The following is a 20,261-nucleotide window of genomic DNA, read 5'->3' as shown; positions in this document are numbered from 1 at the left end:
TCTCTTTGGAATAAATTGTAGGATTTACTGTGGGACACAGGAGTCATTGCTATTTATAATTCACACCTGATTCATGTTCTAGGTGGTCCTCGCCTCTTTTCTGGGATAAATTGCAGGGCTGATGATTGAGTTACAACTTTGTTTTCAGAAGTGACCAAAGGGAAAAAAAATCAGTCAAGTTGGGAAAGGGGTTAGGTGAGTGACCAGTTGCTTCCTGGTTGTTTTTTCAGGAGACTCGTGTGTTCTCTGCAGTTGCAAAGGAACCTTATGACCTCACAGACGTTATGATTCTGGCATCAAAGTCTTTTCCAGTAAGATCTCTTTTGCCAAGTGGGTGTTAGCTGTAGAACTGTCTCTGTTGTCTTCTCAGTGTTGTCAGAGTGAACATAATACACTGAAAAGCTGGCATGTTATGTCCCCTTTTCAGTGATGTAAATGACGACATATGATGCAGATCAATGGACAACCATGTCCTATTTCTTTTGCAACTGGCACAGGTATCTAGTAACACATGATATATTTTACACCATTGCAGTGTCATTGTTCACAGGCCTAGCTGATCCCATAATATATTACACCAGTGTAAATGCTACATGTACTGTGTCTAGTGCACTTATGGCTAATATGCCAGTGCAGACAAGGACTCAGCAATGGTGAGTTTCTCAGCTAAAGGCAGAGGAAATGGGCTTGGTTGGAAGAATAATGGTATGGATGAGAAGGGATAAATCCATTCACCAACCAATGGACACATGCACAGTTTTGCCTCTTGTCCAGAGGTGCTCAACCCCCAGCCATATCTGACCCCTGGTGTCATGTCATCCAGCTGGCACAGCTTCCCACAGTCTGGCAGTGGTGATACTACTCCCCTGCTGCCAAATTTTCAGACATGTGGGGAGCCTTGTGGGCCTGATAGCATGGTCCTGAGAGCTGGATTGGGTGCTCAGGGAAACGCAGAGCCTGATCTCAGTTTGTGGGGCTGAAGGGCAGCATGGAGCTCCAAGGCTTGATCCCAGCATGTGAGACCAGGCTGGGGGTGATGCAGCACCCTAGAGCCTGATCCCACTGTGTGGGCTGGCTGGAGGCAGCATGGGACCTGATCCTGTGCACAAGGTCCAATCCAGCCTGTAGACCAACTGCATGCTACTTATCAGGCTCGCCTACAGAGCCAAAAGGTTGAGCACTAATGCTCTAGTCTATGGATAATACCTGGGCCAGAACAAAGGCTGCTTGTCCTATGCACTCTCCTACCCCAGGTTTGGGGGGCAGCTGGATCTGTGTAATCAGGGACCCTGTGACCATGCCTCAGGAGCCCCAGTCCTGCTCGTTCTCTCTCTGTTTTTAGCTATGCAGAGCTACAAGCAACCTAACCCCGTAATATGGAGTTCATAGGTCCAGTACCCTGGTTCCTCTGCACTGGAGGCTTTTCATGTCCCCACCCCTCTGGGTAGATTTTAATCAGAACTACTAGCCCCACTCCATCCACTCTTGCTCTGTGTACCAGTGCTCTGTGTACCATCCACTCTTGCTCTGTGTTTCCCTTTGGAAATCCTGAGCCTTCTATTTGCTATCTGGGCCAATGTCTCCATAAATTCTGATTGCTGGAGGGAATCTTCTCCTTGCAATGCAAGGAGAGTGGCCACCTGTCCTAGAAATGGCAGGACAAGGCAAATTTCTCACTGCCATGCCCGTTGCTCAAATCTCTCCTTCTGTGGGATGCAAAATATAAAAGGATGTGTTTGCTTGTCCTAGCTCTTGAAATTAGGTTATAATCAGAGAAAATAGGAGAGCATTGGCAGGCTTTTGTATGGTCCAATAAATATATTTTATGGGCCACCTAGAGGCTTTGGTGAAAAAGCAGCTTCTATATATAATTCACCAAAGCAGAGGAAGATCAAGGAAATTACTCAGGCAGAATTCCAGAGGACCCTGAGCCATAAAATATACTTGAGCCTGTGTAGACCTCAGACCTTGTGTAACAGCCGTTCCTGATAGCTTCTTTTCACAAGGTTGGGTCTTTAAGCAGCCCTGCTGCAGAGTGACATTGTGTATATGCAGAACATGATATCAAAGAGGACTTCATCTAGGCTTGCTGGCCAGGGGTTTCTGCAGGAGTTCAGAAGCATTTTCATTTCATGTTCCTGTATTTGGCAGTGCTCAGCTCTTCTTCCTGCCCCAGAACCCCTGGTTCTCAGAGCACTTCAAAGGAGGCTCTGTGAAAATCTTTGCAGTGGTTTATGGGAAAATCCTAGTTCCTGAGAGGGATGGCTTGCAACTGTCTGAGTAAATCCACTACAGCAAAAGAACAGGGGCAGGGAGCAAAAGGAGTCTCATGACCTCAACTGCTGCTGATCCTTGGGTGGGTCAGGAATATGCTGCTGTAACCAGACATTTCTGTATTTACTTTCTACAGGGATTGGAGGAGCAGCCTCAGTCTGAGCAAAACCCCTGTAGTTCCAAGGTTGTCACTGTGTTAGAATTAAAGATGGACCTAGGGCCAGACATGGATTGTGATTTGGATCCTAACTTTCCAAAAATGCAGAGGGGAGGGGATGATTCAGCAAGGCACTCTGACCCATTAAACATGCGGGGAAGTAGGAAATCCAGATCTGAGCTGACTTCCCAAAGTGGGGGAGTGTCCAGGTGGGAGGCTTAGTTGGTAGCAGTTCCACACTTCAGTTTTATGGTGGCACAGGATAATTCATTTTAGTGTTAAAAAGCTGAAGCAATACAGTGGGGAAATGAGCTCAAAGGATTAAATTCACTTTCTTTCTGATGGGAACTGGCTTCTGAACTAGTTTGGAGGCAAGGTGCAAGATTATAAAAATGTTAACAGTTGCCACATAATGCATGTCCTCTCTGTGCTAACACACACTTTTTCTATGCCTTGCAATAGTGGGGGGCCAATCTTTTTGGCAGGTGTGCCCCAAATTACCTCATATCCTCCAAGCACCACTCTGATCCCCTTCCCCTGCCCCATCTGCTGCTCTACTTTCTGCTTCCTGCCCTGTGCTCCCTGCCCAATCTGGTGCTTTGCTTTCTGCTTCTTGCTCTATATGCCACTGTACTGCTTGTCTTCTCTTTGATATGCTATGTGCCCCCCACAAAGGCTGCCTGTGTCACTTGTTGCCCAAGTGGCACAGGTTGCCCCCGCCCCTCCCCTGCCCTGCCATAGGCATACAGGAGGCAAGAGTTCTCAAGAGCAGTGGTATCCCCAGAGTGGCTTCACAGCCTCATTTTCAGGTTTGGCACATATATGCATATCAAGCAGTTTGTTGCGGAGTAGTTCAAATGATTGGAGTAATGGTCTATGGAGCAGAAGAGGGTGCCAGTGAAATTCAGGCCTAGACTGCTTCTGCAATTTCTTCCTTTTAGAAAGTGATGAAAGTTGATCTGCTACGTGTTCAACTGTTTACAAGGGTTAGCTCCTGGTTTGTGGCAGGCCTGTCTAAAAGGTGCAGGAGGTCACACGTTTATATCCAAGAAAAATGGGTGGATCTCTTTTTTGGGGAGGCTGGAAGGACATCCAGAACTGTTTGGCACATGGCTCTTCTCTCTCCCATGAGACACTTGCTTTGCAGTACATCCAGCCCTCGGCAGCCTAGAGAACGAAACAAAGGCTGGGAAATTAAACCCTGGGATATGATCCAAAGCCCAGTTGAGTCAGTGGAAGTTTTTCAGGTCAGGCCCATAGGCTCTCCAGTAAGGAAGTGCAAACTAGAGATTTTAGGGTTCTTGAATGGCTCATTTCATTCAAGAACATAATTATTAGCAAGTCATTCATTTGAGGAGCACTCTTATTATAACTGCTGGTAAATGACTATTAAAAATGCAGCCCTAGTGATTACAAGATGCCAGGTTGCACTGGTGTTAACTGGTGCCATATGGAAGCAATAAATACAAAATCATAACATTTCAGAATGAAAAATTATACTAGTTTCAGAGTCAGTTCCCTTGCAAGGGCAGTAAGTCTCCTGGCACAGGACTCACATTGCACAAATACACCTTCTTGTGTAGTCGTACACACAAATGACTTCCTTATCTTTTTCTCGGCAGCTACCTAGGGAATATGTTCGGTGAAGATCTCTCAAAGAGTCTTTGCAAACATGACTTTGCAACATGCCATATTTTTCAGCTCATTCAGGTTATCTATGCCGACTTATAAAACAGAGGTGGCTTGTGGCCACAGTAGCTCGAGGGTTTATGCTTGTACATTTTGAATCTTTGTTGCTGTGCAAGACTGATGAGAAGTGAAATCCCAGGAATCAGAAAGTCAGGGAGATTATACTGTGATGAAGCAGGCTGCCCCCTAGAGGGGAATGAACAAACTGAAAATGTTTCACCTTGGAAGCTCAGAGAAAGCTAGGAAGGAACTTGGTTACAAAAGACAGCCTGCTCGTCTGAAAATGACTTGTTAATGACTTGCAGTTGGGGCAGTAAAATGGGTGTCATGGGGGAACACAGAAAAAAAGGAGGAATTAAACATCAGAAATGTTTCAGCCACTGCAACAGAAATGCCCTGTGAAAGCAAAGCTTTTAGGGTAGAAGGAGACGCACACTGACATGATGTCATCTGAGTGTCTAAAATTCAAGCTTCTTTCATCCAGGAAATGCTTAAGAGTGTTTATACAAGAACTTTATATTATCTTACCTTCTGGAGTGTATATCAGCTTATGCATGACATTTAGGAAATGCCTGTTGCTTACTCGAGGTATGCAATATGACTAAGTGCAAACATTTAGATAGTAGTTCTGCCCTTTGATAGGTGCCTCTGTATCACTGCACAGCTTGTGAACTCAAAAGCTATTAGATGCTTTTGCAAGGCCTCCAGTAAGGTTTGTTGAACTGTAGTCCAGCTTCCAGAGTCATAATTCATGGCTTTATGACATATATTATCTGATGAAAGTTTTCTGTAGTGGCGTGAGTAAAGACAGCATTTGGAAAAATCCAGGAAAAATAGCTTTGAAGAACCATAACCCTGGAATAGGACCCTGGCTTTCCATAGATCCACCAAGGCCAGTTGACAATAAATGCAACTTATCGACATGAAATAAATTTGCATTTTCAGCTTTGGAACCTGATCTAAAATCCACTGACACTCACTGATCCAGAGCCCATTTCCATCTTGTGGTGACAGAGTCCTAGGCGCTGTTCTTCTACACTGACCCCTCCTGCCCAGAACTATAGCACATCGACAGAGTGATATATGTGGAAACAAACTCTGCCATGCTGAATCTGTTCTAGGGAGAGCTCTTTAAAATGAATATTTTATTCTTTCCCCAAGCTCTGTATTTGCTTAAGTCATCTCCATAAAGGTTTGCTACAAGGAGACTTGGTGGGTAATATGTGGGTGCTGGATATAAGGGATGCCAAGAAAATGAGGACACTGTGTCAGCTGATCTGTTTAGTCATTTATTAGTCATTTCTATGAAGCAAACCCTTACCTTGCATCTTAATATCCTGTATGCAGTGTGTGTTCCCATGGATAGATATGTTGTGGTGCCCAAATATGATGAGAAAGGGATACAATATAAGAACCTAGGCAGAAGAGAAAGGACATATTTTTGTTTATGTACATGTGTAATATCCATGTGATATATACATTTATTTGTGTAACCATGTGACAAACTGAACAACCATGTTATAAACCACATTTATTGTACCCTTGGACCTCAGTTGAATGCTGCTCACTTGTTTATTTCTACTAGGACACCTTTAAACATTATAAATTGCTTTAAAGCCACTGGATTTTATAAGGGTTGGGGGTGGGAGGGCGGGGGGCGAGCGGAGGGAGGATGATTCCCCAGCAGCTGCTCTGATTGCCCTGGAAACATCCACATTTTTAAAAAGTTTTATAGCAAAACTAGAAATCTGAATTTCAGACAAGGCAGCTGTTCTTTTCCTGTCTTTCTTCAGTTGAAAAATGTTCAGGATCATTTTCCAGGGATAATTTTTAATCATGTCACCAGCAGTGAGTGAAGTCATTTGTTCTCTGGCAGGCAAGCTCCTAAAATACTAAGCAATAACAAAAGCTGAAGAAGGTGACTCAGGAAGAAATTGGGGGGGGGAGGGGAGTTATCCACTCTTACCTACTGGATGGCCCAGCACAAAAAGCTGAGAACTGTCTGTATACTTAGCAGACATTGTTCTTTTGATAGCAGGTGGATTCATTCCCTTAGAACAGCATTTCTCAAACCATAGGCCACGACCCAAAACTGGGTTGCAAGAATATATGAAAGGGTCGCAAACAATCACAGAAAAATGCAGAAAATCATAGATTTTCTCCTTTAAAGGAGAAAATGTGGGAAACTGCAGGTTTCCCCTTGCAGGCTAGGGAGCGGGAGGGGCTGCACATACATGTATGCACGCATTCATGCACATGGCAGCCAGGCAGTATGGAGAGCAGTTCCCCACAGTCTATGGGGTGAGGGAAGGGGCATAGGTGACATATCAGGGGGCAAGAGGGACACAGGCAACGCATCAGGGAGGCACAGTGAGAGCATGTGCCCCCTCAGATTTGTGCACCCACAGTGGGCATGGGGTGGCAGCCTGGCTGGACCAGCATGGGCAGCAGCTGCCTCCATGGCCCAGCAGGCAGGACACAGCTTGGGAGGGTAGAGTGGGTTTGCGAGACTTGCTGCTGCTACCACTGGCAGCAAGACCCATGTGCCGCCAACCACTTGTGCACTAAGCCATGGCTGTACTCCACTAGGATGGGCTCCCTGCCACTCCCCTCAGGCTGCGGCTCTATCATGGACAGGGAGGTGCTGTGGTGAGCAGTGCTGGTGGCCAGAGGGGCGTGGCAGCAGTGGCCCAGCCATGGCAATGTGGTAGAGCTGCAGTTTGGTGCACAATTGAGTGGCGGCAGGAAGAGGTTAGGGAAGCCAACCCCTCCATCTCCCCCCACATCCATTACTCCTCCCACTGCTAGCAGTGTGGCTGGCACAGGGGTACCGTAAGTAGCAGTGGAAGCAGGAACAAGTCTTACAACCCTGCTCTACTCTCCTACGCTGGGTCCCATGGCAATGTGGTAGAGCTGCAGTTTGGTGCACAATTGAGTGGCGGCAGGAAGAGGTTAGGGAAGCCAACCCCTCCATCTCCCCCCACATCCATTACTCCTCCCACTGCTAGCAGTGTGGCTGGCACAGGGGTACCGTAAGTAGCAGTGGAAGCAGGAACAAGTCTTACAACCCTGCTCTACTCTCCTACGCTGGGTCCCATAGGCTCCGCAGCGCTTAGAGATCTTCATGAGATGTGAAGTTCTCCTCTTCCAGATGGTTGTGGAGTCCTCCAACTTGGGCGGAAACCGCTCAAGCCTCTTATACGGCTAGCAGGCCAATCACTAGCCGCCACGTGGGAATAATTTAGAATTGGCCAATAGTGGGACATAAATTTGTATGCGAATGGTGGGAACTCCTTGCACCGTGCATTTCTCTTTTGCAACCTAGAAATGCACCCTGCAAAGAAAGCTACGAGTGGCGGGAAACAATTTAGCAGTGCCGAAGCACACACAAACAAAAATCACACCCTTGGGTTGTGACAGGTCCCACCTGCTGGGTCGTGGAGATGGCTCCTGCCTGTGCTGGTCCAGCCAGACTGCAGCCCCATGCCCACTGTGGGTGCACAAATCTGGGAGGTACGTGCCCCCCCATGTCTCCCTCACCCTACACACCCACCCCCTGCCCCACACACTGGGGAGCTGGGGCCTGGGCACAGGGGGCAGAGGGTTGGGAGTGAGGGGCACCGGCAGAGCCAGCTGGCTGTTTTCTACTTAAACTATTTACTGGGTCAGGATTGGCCATCAATGTTTACAGATGGGCCCTTGTTCAAAAAAGTTTGAGAACCACTGCCTTAGCTGGATTATGTGTATTTAGTCTCTGCAGTCAGGAGTTGGCATGCACGCACCTGTGTGTTGTTGCCATGCTCTTTAGCCAGCCTGGAATCTGCTCTTTTTCCTCTAGATGGGTAGGTTAATTTCTGTCTTGGATTGATATCAACAGTGCTACCCAGTGTGGCTCTGTGCACAGTGTAGGGGGTGCATGCAGGTGCACCTGCACCCCCTGAGTGTGGCAGTGCACCCCCTACGAAAAGGCACTGCCAACACTGCCAGCGGCGCCTGCAGGAGGTCACCGCTCGCCACCCCTCTCCCTCACTACCAACACCGCTGGTGGCATCTGCGGGCAGTCTGCGATCACCACTGGGTGCTGCCGATGCTGCTGGCAGCATCTACAGGTGGTCGCTGACCACTGGTTGGCACTTGCCACCCCCACTGCCAGCAGCACCATAGCTGCCTGCAGGAGCTCCCCGTTTGCCGCCACTACGCTCCTGCCACCACCAGTGCCACTGCCACCTGCCGGAGCTTACTGTGCCCCCAGCCGCCAGGGGCACATGGCGTTTATGGCTCTGTGGATATGTCTATGCCCTTTATGGGTGGTGTAGAGCTCTTGAGCATGCGCTGCCGACCCTTGCCAAACCTGGGAATGCAGCAATAAAGCCACTTTGGGGGTGCCTTTGTGCCTACTCATAAATAGGGACCTACCTAACTCGCAGTAAGAGAAAACCATTTTTGTGGCTTGGTCAGAGCCCAAAGAACCAATTTCATGGTTATTTCTCGGTGGCCCTACTCCTCAGTGCTGATTGGCAGAGAGGACCCAGGGGGGAGAAAGGCTGACGGGACAGTCACCCTCTTGACTCCTGGTTGCCCATCATGTGGCCCAACCCCCTGCCGCTTATTGATAGAGAGGCACCGGGGGGGTGGGGGGACACGACAAGTGGGCAGCTACCATCTTGGCTGCTGCCCTTTGTGCCACCCCACCAGCCAGTGCCTTCCCCTCCCTGGTGGGCTGTGAGGCTGGGCTGCAGTGGCAGTGAGTAATGCTAGCTCCCACTGGGGAGCCAGTATTTTAATTTTATTCAGGGTTTTTTTTTCCTGGGAAATCATGGCCCATGCCATTTTTCACAGGGATCACAGAGATCACTGTTTTTCATAGTTTCTGCAAAAATTGTGAAACTGTGATTTAAGTCATTCCCTATTCATAAGACCTTGGTCTCCAATGTACTTGAGAGCAGTCTCAGAGGGCACTCTAGAGTAGCATCACGGCCATGTTCCTGGGTTTGGTATATGTGAGCAGGGCAAGAGCTTGCTTTGTGACCTCAGACAGATTGTGCAGTCACTCTGTGTCTCAGTTTGCCCGCTCAGGGTACAGGTGTAAGACTATTTATCCTTCTCATAGATGAGTTAGGCGGATTGATGGATGTTTGAGATGAAAACTGTTCTGCAACAGCAGAAAATTATTGCATTAGTATGAGAAATCAGTGAGTTGGTCCTTTCTTGCCATTACCAAAGCTCTTGGGGCTTAGGTTCAGAAAACAGCCCAAGGTTCAAGTAGCTGGAGTGCTGCACGGTTAGTTCCTACCCAGTCTTCATTTGCATTTGCACCCCTAAGGTATTTGTTTATGCAAGGCCAGGACTCTTGAGTCACTTCTAGCTGCTCTTCCCAATTAAACCTGGCTGTAAAAAGAGGGCACCTTTACATCCATACTGGCCTTAGCTTACCAGACATATGCATGCAGGTTCGAGTCCAAAGCCTACTGAAAGTGAGTGTAACACTGCCATTGGCTTCAATGAGATTTGGATTGTACCCTGGCGACTAGGTGGGAATGCTCCACATAAGCATGTGAAAGTGGTCCCACTAACTATACACAGAACATTTCAGGGGAGTTGCCTTCACAAATATGTCCCTGAAAACAGGGTGGTATTAGGTTAAGCAATTCAAAGAGAGACTGAAACCACACTTTCCTATGTGCTTCCTCTCCCCCACACTCCACTCAGGGACCAAGCATATCATCCATGACGCATGCTCATGTGTATCAGCTGGAGACATAGGGCAGTTTGGAGATCACTCCCGTTTCTCAGAGAGCCTTCCATTAAACAGGAGAAAGAGACAGTATTACATTACACTTTTAATTCTCTTTGTGATCATATAAGTCCCCCAAATCCCTCTGCCAGTAAGCTCCAGTGATTAAATGTCTTACTGCGGGGAAACTATAGCTAACACCTTCTTCCCTTATCAAAATATGTTGCTAATGAGTACTGGGAAATCACTCAGTGTTAGTACAGCATCTGTAGATTAACATTAGCTTAGTCATATATTTTCATAAGAAGCCAGCAGCTGGAATTCAATCAATCACTTGATTTCACAAGGCTATTCTTCATGCAGATGTCTCACAGTGTTTTACCAACCAAAGTGAATAGAGAGGCAGCTCAAAAGGGCATGGCCAGGATTTTTTTTTTTAAGTGGCTAGGGGATTTGTGGCGTTACATGTTTTGGGTACCCAAGTTGAGACACATTGGACGAGCCTGACTTTCTGAGAAAGATAAACATATTGCCCTCTGAAAACCCAGGCGCCTTTATGGCTTCTCAGCTTGGGCACATGAAAATCATCAGTCACTTTTCAAAATCTGGGAATGTGCCTTCAAGCTCGTATTTAAATAGTGATAATGGCCCTACAGCCATATGGGAAACAAGCGATTTCACATCTCTTGCTGGAAGAGGGAGAATAGTCTGTTCGGCACGTAGCGTGACTCCAGCTATTAGCATTTCACCCTTCCTTAGGGGAGTCGGAAGGGACAGAGGGGCACCATTCAACTGGGAACAGAAATGGGGAAATTTATTACCTCTCATATATTGATATAGAGAGCTATAGACCTGGCTCAGAAAGCTTTCTGATACAGAAAGGGGGACACTGTGTCAAATCCACATATGCATGCAATCAGCAATCCTTGCCATGGGGCATGCAAGAAGTACCTGGGACAGAATTCAGTAGCCTTGGATCTAAAAATACAAGCAGCCGCTAGTTGCAATGAAAGCGAAAACATATTACCTTTAAGTAGTGGTAAGTGCTGATATCCTGTGTGGTCTTCAGCCACTGACAGGAGCAAACTGGGAGTTCTGATGATAGCTGAAGAAGAGAAAGGAGGATTTTGATTTTCATGTGGCAAAAGACCGAAAGCCATCACAAACACTGAAGAAGAAGGGGCATATCATGTGAAGATTGCAGTAGTCATAATACGATATTGCTAGAATATACACTAAGGTCTGAGCAATAGGACTGGAGAAGCAGAGACAATTCATGGGTAGGTTAGCCATCATCCTCTGGTGCCTCACATCTTGTGTTGCTATTTACATCTGGCCTAGACAGCTATTTACCTTCTGACCTAGTACCAGTTTACACCAATTTTGGTCTCACTTTGCTTAGATGGTAATGGTTACTGTACAGAGCACAAGGCAGTACAACATCAGGCTTGCGGAGACTGTGTCCTTGAGGGAGGCTTATTGTTCTCTTGGTGGACCTAGGCCCACCACACCTAGCATAACAAAGAGACTTGTTGAAACAGGGGTGAAAGGATTTTGTGTGGGGCTGGATGTGATCAGAGACAAAAAGATAGCACTAAAAGGAGGAGCTTTGGTGATGGGAAGAAGGAATTTGCGGTCAACAGTAGTAGACCACTGAAAAGAAAAAGAAGCAAGAATTTAACTGGATGACTATGAATGTGGTTAGCACTGTCTGTAACTTTACTACCCATGCACGATTATTTTGGAATCCTTATGTGACATGAATGTGCCCAGTAATTGCTTGCTGTAGTGCTTATTCTGTTTCATGAGAAAACAGTATAGAGTAAATCATGTTTAATAAGAACCAATTGATGATTAAAGAAACAAAACAAAAAGCAACCTTTTGGTTTCCAGGAGAAAACTTGGCTGAACAAAGGTATAAACATGGGTTCCTCTGATTCAGAGGCCTAGAACAATACAAAGATGAACCTGTTGTGAATCAGAGGATGTGGAAACTGCCCGCTGAAGGGTGAAACCCCACTTTACAAACCAGAGAGGTGGTGATCTAGTTGGGGATGGTCCTGCCTTGAGCAGGGGGTTGGACTAGATGACTTCCTGAGGTCCCTTCCAACCCTAACTTGCTATGATTCTGTGATAATCCTGGCAGCAGGTTGTGAAGAAAGGCTATGTGGAACCTTGTAAGTATCCTAAAATCAAGTCTCCGTGTCAAAATTACTCTGCCAGACAGCATATTTAAGGATGCCCCTGCCCAGCACAGTGAGTTGGCTGTGTAGGCATGCCTGCAAGCCCTTTTCATTGGCAATTTTTTTATTGCAAGGCATGCATTTCAAAGTGTTAAATTAGACTGAATTTGTATTGAGTTCTGAAAGAAGCAGTTAAGGAACTGGATGATTCAGGGGAATGTTAATGGAATACTGCAACTACCACTCCGGGCCCGTTCTGTCGCCTGTTGAAGTGAAGGGGAAGCCTTCCACAGAGTTCAGTGAGCATGAGGCGTGGATCAGGTTCAGGCCCTAAATCAATTATCGCACTTTAGTTCAAACTGATGTTGAACAAAAGTCATAACCATCTGACTGTCATTGGCTGGTCTGCATTCAGAGGTGGATTGGGGGTGGGGGGGTGCAGTGGTGCAGTCGCACCCCTTTTTCACTACAGATTGCATGCTAGAGGCTCTGGGTCCCTGCTGCCTCAGTCCCCTATGGGGTCCAGGCAACGAAGCACAGCTGGAGCTCCAGGGGTGGCAAGGGACACCTAGGGAGCCTGGGTAGGGGTTGGGTGCCGGAAGGAGGAACCTGCCCCTTACCATAGCTGCTCTCTGCAGTCACCAGCTGGAACAGGAGAAAAGCAGCCCTGAGGCTTTCCCTGCCCTGGGATCAACTAGAGGCAGCAGTGGTGGCAGACAGATTCCACCTCCCCCCGTCCCCCTGCCCTTTTTGCTCCCAGCTTCTGCACCTACTCCTTGCCCAGTCTTGCAGATGTCACCCCAGGGCCTCCAGCTACACCTCGCCCACATTCCTCGTCATGGTCTGAGGGTGCATGCTGCAGCCTCTTTACAAAAACCTAGATCTGCCCATGTCTGAACTGGTAGTGTAGCTCCTAGTGGACAGATTTCCACAGCACCAGGGATCTGTGTTTTCAATTTCCTAAGGAAAATCGATTTTCCCCTTTAAAGGAGAAAAACAGGTTTCCCCCTTTAAAGCAGGAAATGTCAGGTTTCCTCTTGCAGGCTGGCAGAGTTCCAGCCTGCAACAAGCTGCTTGAGGCTGGAGGGAGTTGGGGGAAGGCAACTGGAGGCAAGGGGCACCATGTACATGTGCACCTGCACACATACGCAGCCAGCAATATAGTCAGGCAGGGTGGTTGGAGTCTATGGGATGTGGGGGACGATTGGAAGGCCAGGACTTGGGGACTGTCTGGGTATGATCTGGGGACACCCACTGGCAACACAATGAGGGGGCATGGGGAGGCATGTGGAGCACAGCTGGCACAGGGCTTCTGGCCGCAGTGGTGGCAGCAGTGACAGCACTGAGTCTCCCTCGTCTGCTCCTCCCTCTCATACCAGGTTCCACCAGCTGGGCTGTAGAGGTGGCTCCTGCCAACTGTTGGCACGGCCAGGCTGCATCCCTGTGTCCCATGCCCCACTGTCAGTGCATAAATCTGGGTGGGCACATGCCCCCCCAAAGCATCATCAATGGCATTGCCTATGCCCACCCCTCCCCACCCCACATATACACACCCTTCCCCTCCATACCTGTCTGGTGCAGGGGCAGAGCTGCTGCCAAGAGAGAGAAAGCAAGGGGCAGGGAGGGGCTGTGGGCTGGGAGTAAGGGGCACTGGCAGGGCTGGGGGTGCTATGCTTGTGAGTGAGGGGCAACAGCATGGGCAGGGGCAGGGCACAGGCATGTCAGGGCTGCTCAGCACCACAAAGCAGTGTGGGGTGCAGCTGCAGCTGGACCCATGCCCTGGTAAGTGAAGGGGGCAGGGAGAGCTCTGATTTTCCATGAAAAAGAACCAAAATCAAGCAACAAAATATATAGGTATTTAGAATTTATTTTATAATAATAATGGAGGCAGTGGGAGGCTTCCAGTTGCTTTAAAATTGTCAATATATCAATAAAACATTGTGTTCAACTGAGTTACATGTAACATGGGAACACCCAAGGGGGTGTCTGTCCATCAGCTGGAAGGGATAAATGAGGCAAGCAACAGTGCTGTGAGAAGGACACTGGTGATTTGAGCTCAGGTCCCTCTTTCCTCTATAGAGTCAGCTCCACACCAATGCTCTTAACTATTTAGTTTATTAAATTATAATATAATACTATTCTTATCCAATATATGCAGGTAAGTATTTCAGTAGGTATCACCCAACAAATAAAGGAAAACTTCTGGTAAGTATTCCCAGTTATATCATTCAACAACACTAAGGGTATACAGATAAGCATGTAAATATGGTAAGACAGGAACCAGTTCCTGGGACTGCTTGTCCTAATGGGCAACTCACCTTGGGGATGGCCTTCTCAACCCTGTGCCCTACAGAGGCCTGGTGAAACTGGTGAGTCCTCAGGATGCCCGTGCAAGGAGGAGGGCCAGATACCCAGATGGGTAAACCAGGTAAGTTAGGGTCAACAGGTAGTTTACAGGGAACCCAGAGAAACCATTGGCAGAGTACAACCAGGTAGAAAAGGAGTGGTGGGGGAGAGGGGGGCGGCGTGAGCAGGCAGCACACCAATGAGGAACCAGTTATACAAAACTAAACTAATCCCATCACATATTGTACAATATATCCATAATCATGATACCAGTCTTACAAAATATAAGGCACAGCTTTACATGATATAAGGCACGTCTACCCCTTGACTCCAGTTAGCAAGGGGTACCTCCCCTCCTACAAGTCTAGCTGGGGGGGAACCTTTCACCTGGGGCTTCCCTCTGGAGGGGAAGCCTTATTTCAAGAATGCCTCCCCTGCGGGACCCGATTCCTCTAGCAACTCAGTCCTCTCTGAGGAGCCGTCGACTGGGCCTCAGGGTCCTTCACTCAGTCAGAGGCCCCCGGCGCTGTCTGCCTCATGCCAAGACCTCCTCTCCTGGCCCTGTGCCCCGCTTTGGGCACTGAGGTTTTTCCAGCTCCGGGGGGGGGGAGGGGAGGAACCCAGCCACTACTGGCTAGGTTTACCCAGCCTTATGCCTGGGCCTTCCCATTCCTGGGCCCTGCTCTAGACTCTGGGGCTTTTTTCGTTCCTTGGCCAGGCCACACAGCGGGCTCCGGCTATCTGGCCTACACCAGGGCTAACCTGAGCAGCCTCGAGCTGCTTCCAGAGCCGGCTCTCCATGTGCTGGCCTGCACACCGTGTGGGGCCTGAACAGCCTTGAGCCGCTCCCAGGGCTGGCTCTCCATGTGCCAGTCTGCACACCGCTCCGTCTGCTCCCCTGCTGGGGATGCAGGCTCGAGCCACCCTGGTGCAGCTCCCAGAGCCTGAGCCCCGTGCACCAATCTGCGCACTGTTGGGGGGAGGATGGGATCCTGGTGGAGGCCCTTTTCGGGTGCTTCCCTCTCTGACATCCCTTCCTGCCTTCCTCGTGCAGCTCATGCCACTCCTTTTATACTCTTAGGGGGCTCCACCCCCTGAAGTCCCGCGGACTTGCAGGTCTGAACTCGGTACGGGAGCTCCTTCACCCTCGCTTCGGGAAAGGGGTGGTGCCGGCTTCTCCCCGCTCTCTCCCTTATTGGTGGATAGGCTACACTTATCAGAACTGAGAATTCTCGAGCAGGTAAATCCGCCACATACATACAACGTTTCATTTTAATTGTAGAAAAATGTGGATTTGGGGGGTTTTAATCAGAGAATTTGGGATGTTTTATCAGAGGAAACCAGGATCCCTCCGACACCACCAAATACAGTCACAATTAACATTGGACACTTTTGTTGACAGTCATTGGAGAGGCCTGAGACTGAATGGAGATCAAGATGGGACATTGCTATCAACCCAGTCCGTGATCCCTGTTGGCCCTCATAGAGGCTCTTTCAGGGGAAGTCTGTGCTACTGCTGTACCTGCCCCTGTTCTTCTGCCATGATGCTAGCATTAGATCTATGAGAAAATGCAAAATAGGCCTAATTCAGTATTGAGTAGGGGCTGGAACCAAAGCCCAGAGAAGCAGATGGGACCCTTTCCATTCACTTCAGTGGGCTTTGGCTTTGATTGCAAAGTAATTGAATAAAAGGAGGCAGCTCCTAAATATCCTATCACGTGTCTCTGCTTTCTGCATGCAGTTGACTTTGAATTGTTTTCCATTTATTTGTCTCAATTTAAAGTTATGGCAAGTATATGTAACTTAGACAGGTGCTGCAAGAGTCACAGTAGAAACAGGTTTTGGCATAACATATGGAATTGTTATTGTTCAGCTCTAAAGCATGGGTACGGCTGGCCCATAAAGATGGGATGGTATTCCCATCTCCTTCATTTCATCCAAGTATTAACTGCCGTGTTAATCTCCATTAATCTAATCAATCCACTTATTCCCTCTTTTAGCAGTGTCCTCTCTACCTGGCCCTTTCTATTCTGTATAAAATATTTTCTTTTTGCCAAGCAAGGAAGCCAAAACATTCATAGAATCTAATGAAATAGTTTGTTGCCTATGAGCTTTCTGGACCAGTTAAGTTTCGAAGGTGCTACCCTTCTGCCTGATGTTATTCACAATTGTCTTCAGTTTTTCTTCTTGCTTTTTTAACAGCAGAGTGTTTTCCAGCATTTGTTCATAGTCTAAAAAGCAGAATAAAAATATTTATTTACCTTTGTAGTCTCTTCTCTGCTTCCCTGATTGCAAAGTCCTTCCTCTCTATGTTTCCAGTGCACCTTGTCTCTTCTAGTTTCTGATTGCTAGTGGTCACATTCAAAGCCCACTGAAGTAGATAGGAATGCTTCCATTAAACCTGGGGGTTTTGAGTCTTACACTAACCCCATAACTGGTGATGTTCTGACCTTTTTTTGCATTTATTTCTTTTATTTTTCAGTTTAGAAAGAGAAGCTGCTGAAGTTAAGTTTCTCCATGGAGATTTAAAATATTACATCTACTTGATTTAGATCTGGCCTTCCAAAATGCTGTCCTCTTGTTTTTTTATGGCTTGTTCTGGGGCATTTTGAGCACTATCTATTTTTCAATAGAATTGTTTGCATCCTTGATCTCAGTGTCAGTGTTTTAAGTATAGGAGTGAAACACAACATATTTCTGATTGTGGTCATCTAAGCTGCATCTACATGAGATGTTGACTACGCAGTAGCTCATTACTACTGTGCAGTAGCATCATGTGGCACAAAATGTGATGAGATGCTACTGTACAGTAGTAACAAGCTACTGTGCAGTCAGCATCACCATAAAAAGCCACTTGGGGACGCTACTGCGCAGTAACACTGGTTACTGCACAGTCATTTAGTATTTGAGTATGAAAGTACTAAATGACTGAGCAGTAACAACTGTGCAATTAGTGTCTCATGTAGACTCAGCCCTAGTGTTATGTGATGTTATGAATGCTAGCTAAACCATACTCACACTATGTGTGCTTTCTTGTTTTATTGATTAACCTACAACAGGGATCAGCAACCCCCAGCACACGGGCCAGAGCGTGGCATCTGAAGGCATTTTTCTTGGCAAAATCTTCATTTGCTTGGCAAAATCTTCATTCCATCCAGGAAGAGCATGTGCCAACTATAGAGGCTTCCTCAGCCTGACAACGGGTTTTTAAACCCGAAAGCTTGCTAAGAAATTTTTTTTCCAGCTATTTAAGTTGGTCTAATAAAAGATATCAGATTCACCCAAAGAACCTTGTCTGCCCATGTCCTTAGATCAACACAACTACAACCCTCCAAAAGATGTAGGCACATAAGTCCTATTTGTCTTTTACTCTTCTCCATGCAGTTTTCAAATGGGACTCATGCTACTCCATCTCTTGGGCACTTTTGAAATCCCTGCCCACCGTGATCCCAGTTCACAGAATTTCACATTTGTGGTTTTTTCTTATGGTTTTGCCCTTTCTGGTACAATCTGCTGGAAGATTCAGGGTCCATTTTCTGTCCCCCTTCCCCTGGCCCAGCCACACTACATACAGAGAGGATTGAATCATACTGGTGGATAATTTTAGCAGCATTTTTATCAATGAGTTGCATTTATCTAGGGGTTTCTTATGGTGTAGAAGGCTCATAGAGGTCTTCCTTGTAATTCTTCTGTATTTACAATACAGTAATTCATTTTATGCAATAAGCTTGAGCCTTCATCCCAGTATAGATTTGCTTCATACAAAAAGAACCTATATTATAGCACCAGTAGGAAAGAAGTCTATGTAGGAGAGTTCCCCTATACCCTCAATAAGAAATTAGGAGGGGATTGTTCAATAGGCACAATAATTTTATCTGTTAAATTCAAGCAAGCACCGAAACAAGACTGTTTCTGAAGCTTCTCAGGTGTATGAATAGCTTAATGGATAATTTTTAGACAAGAGTTTCCATTTCAGCCCAACCTGCAGCAAAGGTGAACCTACTCAGAGCTGATGTCAGTAGCACTGGGAATGTAAAAACTTCCTGCAGTCTAAGAGTCTATGCCACCAAGTGAATGTAGTTCTTCCACAGCTGTGCTTGGTCTGAGTATCAAAAGCAAAGGGTCACAAAGGAAGCAAGATAGCCAAGTTGAAGAAAGCCATTCACACAACCTCTGCCTAATTTCCATAGTTGCTCAACTCAAGACCTCCTAGGAGACTAAGTTTTTATCAGAAGTCTGCTTAGGGAATGGACACAGGTATATTTGGAGCCATTTCAAAAGGGGTAGGAGCAGTTACCTTCTAACTGGAAATGATATAAATATAATGAAATTTTTCCAGATTTGACCCTGGATGAAGCAGGGTACAACCAGCATAATTTGTTTACACGTAACAAATATAATGCAAGAGCTGCTCCCCCTTTTGAAATGGCTCCAATGTATGTGTGTCTCTGCCCCTTGGTACCAAGGGTTCTGCTATTGCACATGCTGTTCCCATCTTGGCTGAGCCCTGCGCTTAGATGCTTATCTCCCTCCAAAGGCCATTTGGGATTTGCAAACAAGGCATTGCTGCAGCAAAATATCTATCTGGAAGAGTCTAGTCTGGGAGGAGCCCAGTCTGGTAGGTGCACTCATACCTTAGACAGCTTATGCGTTTCCTCTGGGGGCTTTTTTCCATGCAAATTGCATAAGCAGTCCCTGAAGCAGGGAACTGAGACCCAGGACTCCTCTCTCCTAGGGAATGCCCTCCTGACTGTGGTACAGCTCCGTGCTCCCTTTGCTTCCTTTCCCTCTGGCTCCTTGAATCTTGCATTCCTTTCTACACAATGGCTCATTGTCAACAGGAAGGGTGAAGCCTGGCCTCAGCCCAGCACAGCCTCTGGCCTGACATTCTCTTGGGAGGCAGGAGATGTGAGTGTGAAGCCCCTCAGGCCAAGGAAGCCCTGGAACCCAGGCCTCCCACAGGTTGAATGAGTGCTCTAATCACTAGCCTTTTACATAAAAGACCACCACCTCCTCCGTTGGATGGGTATGAAGGGAAAAGGGTGAGTCACTCACCTCAACCTGTACGTGAACAGATGAGTTAGGCACCTAAGGCAAGGTGGGGGTGTCAGGCTATGAATCCTCATTTCATATACATGCCTAAATCAGGGATGCAGGTATGTGCTCAAGCGTGGGAGACAGGGAAGTGATACTCCCACTGTACTCTGCACTGGTGAGACTGCAGCTGGAGTACCATATCCCGTTCTGGGCTCCACACTTCAACAAGGTCGTGGAAAAACTTGAGAGGGTCCAGAGAAGAGCTACCCATATGATCAGGGACTTGCAAGATAAGCCATACGAGGAGAGGCTGTGGGACTTGGGCCTCTTTTTCAGCCTACAGAAGAGAAGGCTGAGAGGGGACTTAGTAGCAGCTTACTGGTACATCAGGGGAGTACATCAAGAACTCGATGAACAGCTATTCACCAGGGTACCCCTGGGGAAGACCAGGAGCAATGGATACAAACTCCTGGAAGGCCGCTTCAGGCTCAATTCCAGGAAAAACTCCTTCACAGTCAGGGTGTCCAGACTGAGGAATAAACTCCCTCCAGTGGTGGTGCATTCAGCTACCCTGGAAATCTTCAAAAGGAGACTGGACAGTCACCTTGATGTGGTCACTTGACCCCAGTTGTCTTTTTCTGCCTAGTGCAGGGGGACTGGATCCGATGATCTACAAGGTCCCTTCCAGCCTCTAACAATCTATGAATCTATGAAGGTCACCCCTCCCAAGTATTTCTTATTGGCTAACTGAGGCATCCCTTGCTCGCTGTGCTGATGGCTGTTAATCCCAGTCCCAGGTATCTAGCTTTCCCCATTTAAAGTATGGGGAACAAAAAGCACT

General features: G+C 47.3%; 1 long non-coding RNA gene across 1 annotated transcript; it reads right to left on the bottom strand.

Annotated features, from left to right (window-relative positions):
- Positions 1-5,467: 5,467 nt before the first annotated feature.
- LOC102381216 lies at positions 5,468-15,231 on the bottom strand. The gene is made up of 3 exons (XR_323290.1): positions 15,146-15,231; positions 10,882-10,959; positions 5,468-5,535 (listed from the first exon to the last, which is right to left on the bottom strand). It is a non-coding gene; the product is annotated as an uncharacterized LOC102381216 (long non-coding RNA).
- Between the last annotated feature and the right edge of the window lie 5,030 nt (positions 15,232-20,261).

The sequence above is a fragment of the Alligator sinensis genome, unplaced genomic scaffold (genome assembly GCF_000455745.1).
Source record: "Alligator sinensis unplaced genomic scaffold, ASM45574v1 scaffold907_1, whole genome shotgun sequence".
NCBI lineage: Eukaryota > Metazoa > Chordata > Crocodylia > Alligatoridae > Alligator > Alligator sinensis.
Note: the sequence above shows the minus strand (reverse complement) of the source record. Positions and strands in the feature narration are given on the sequence as shown.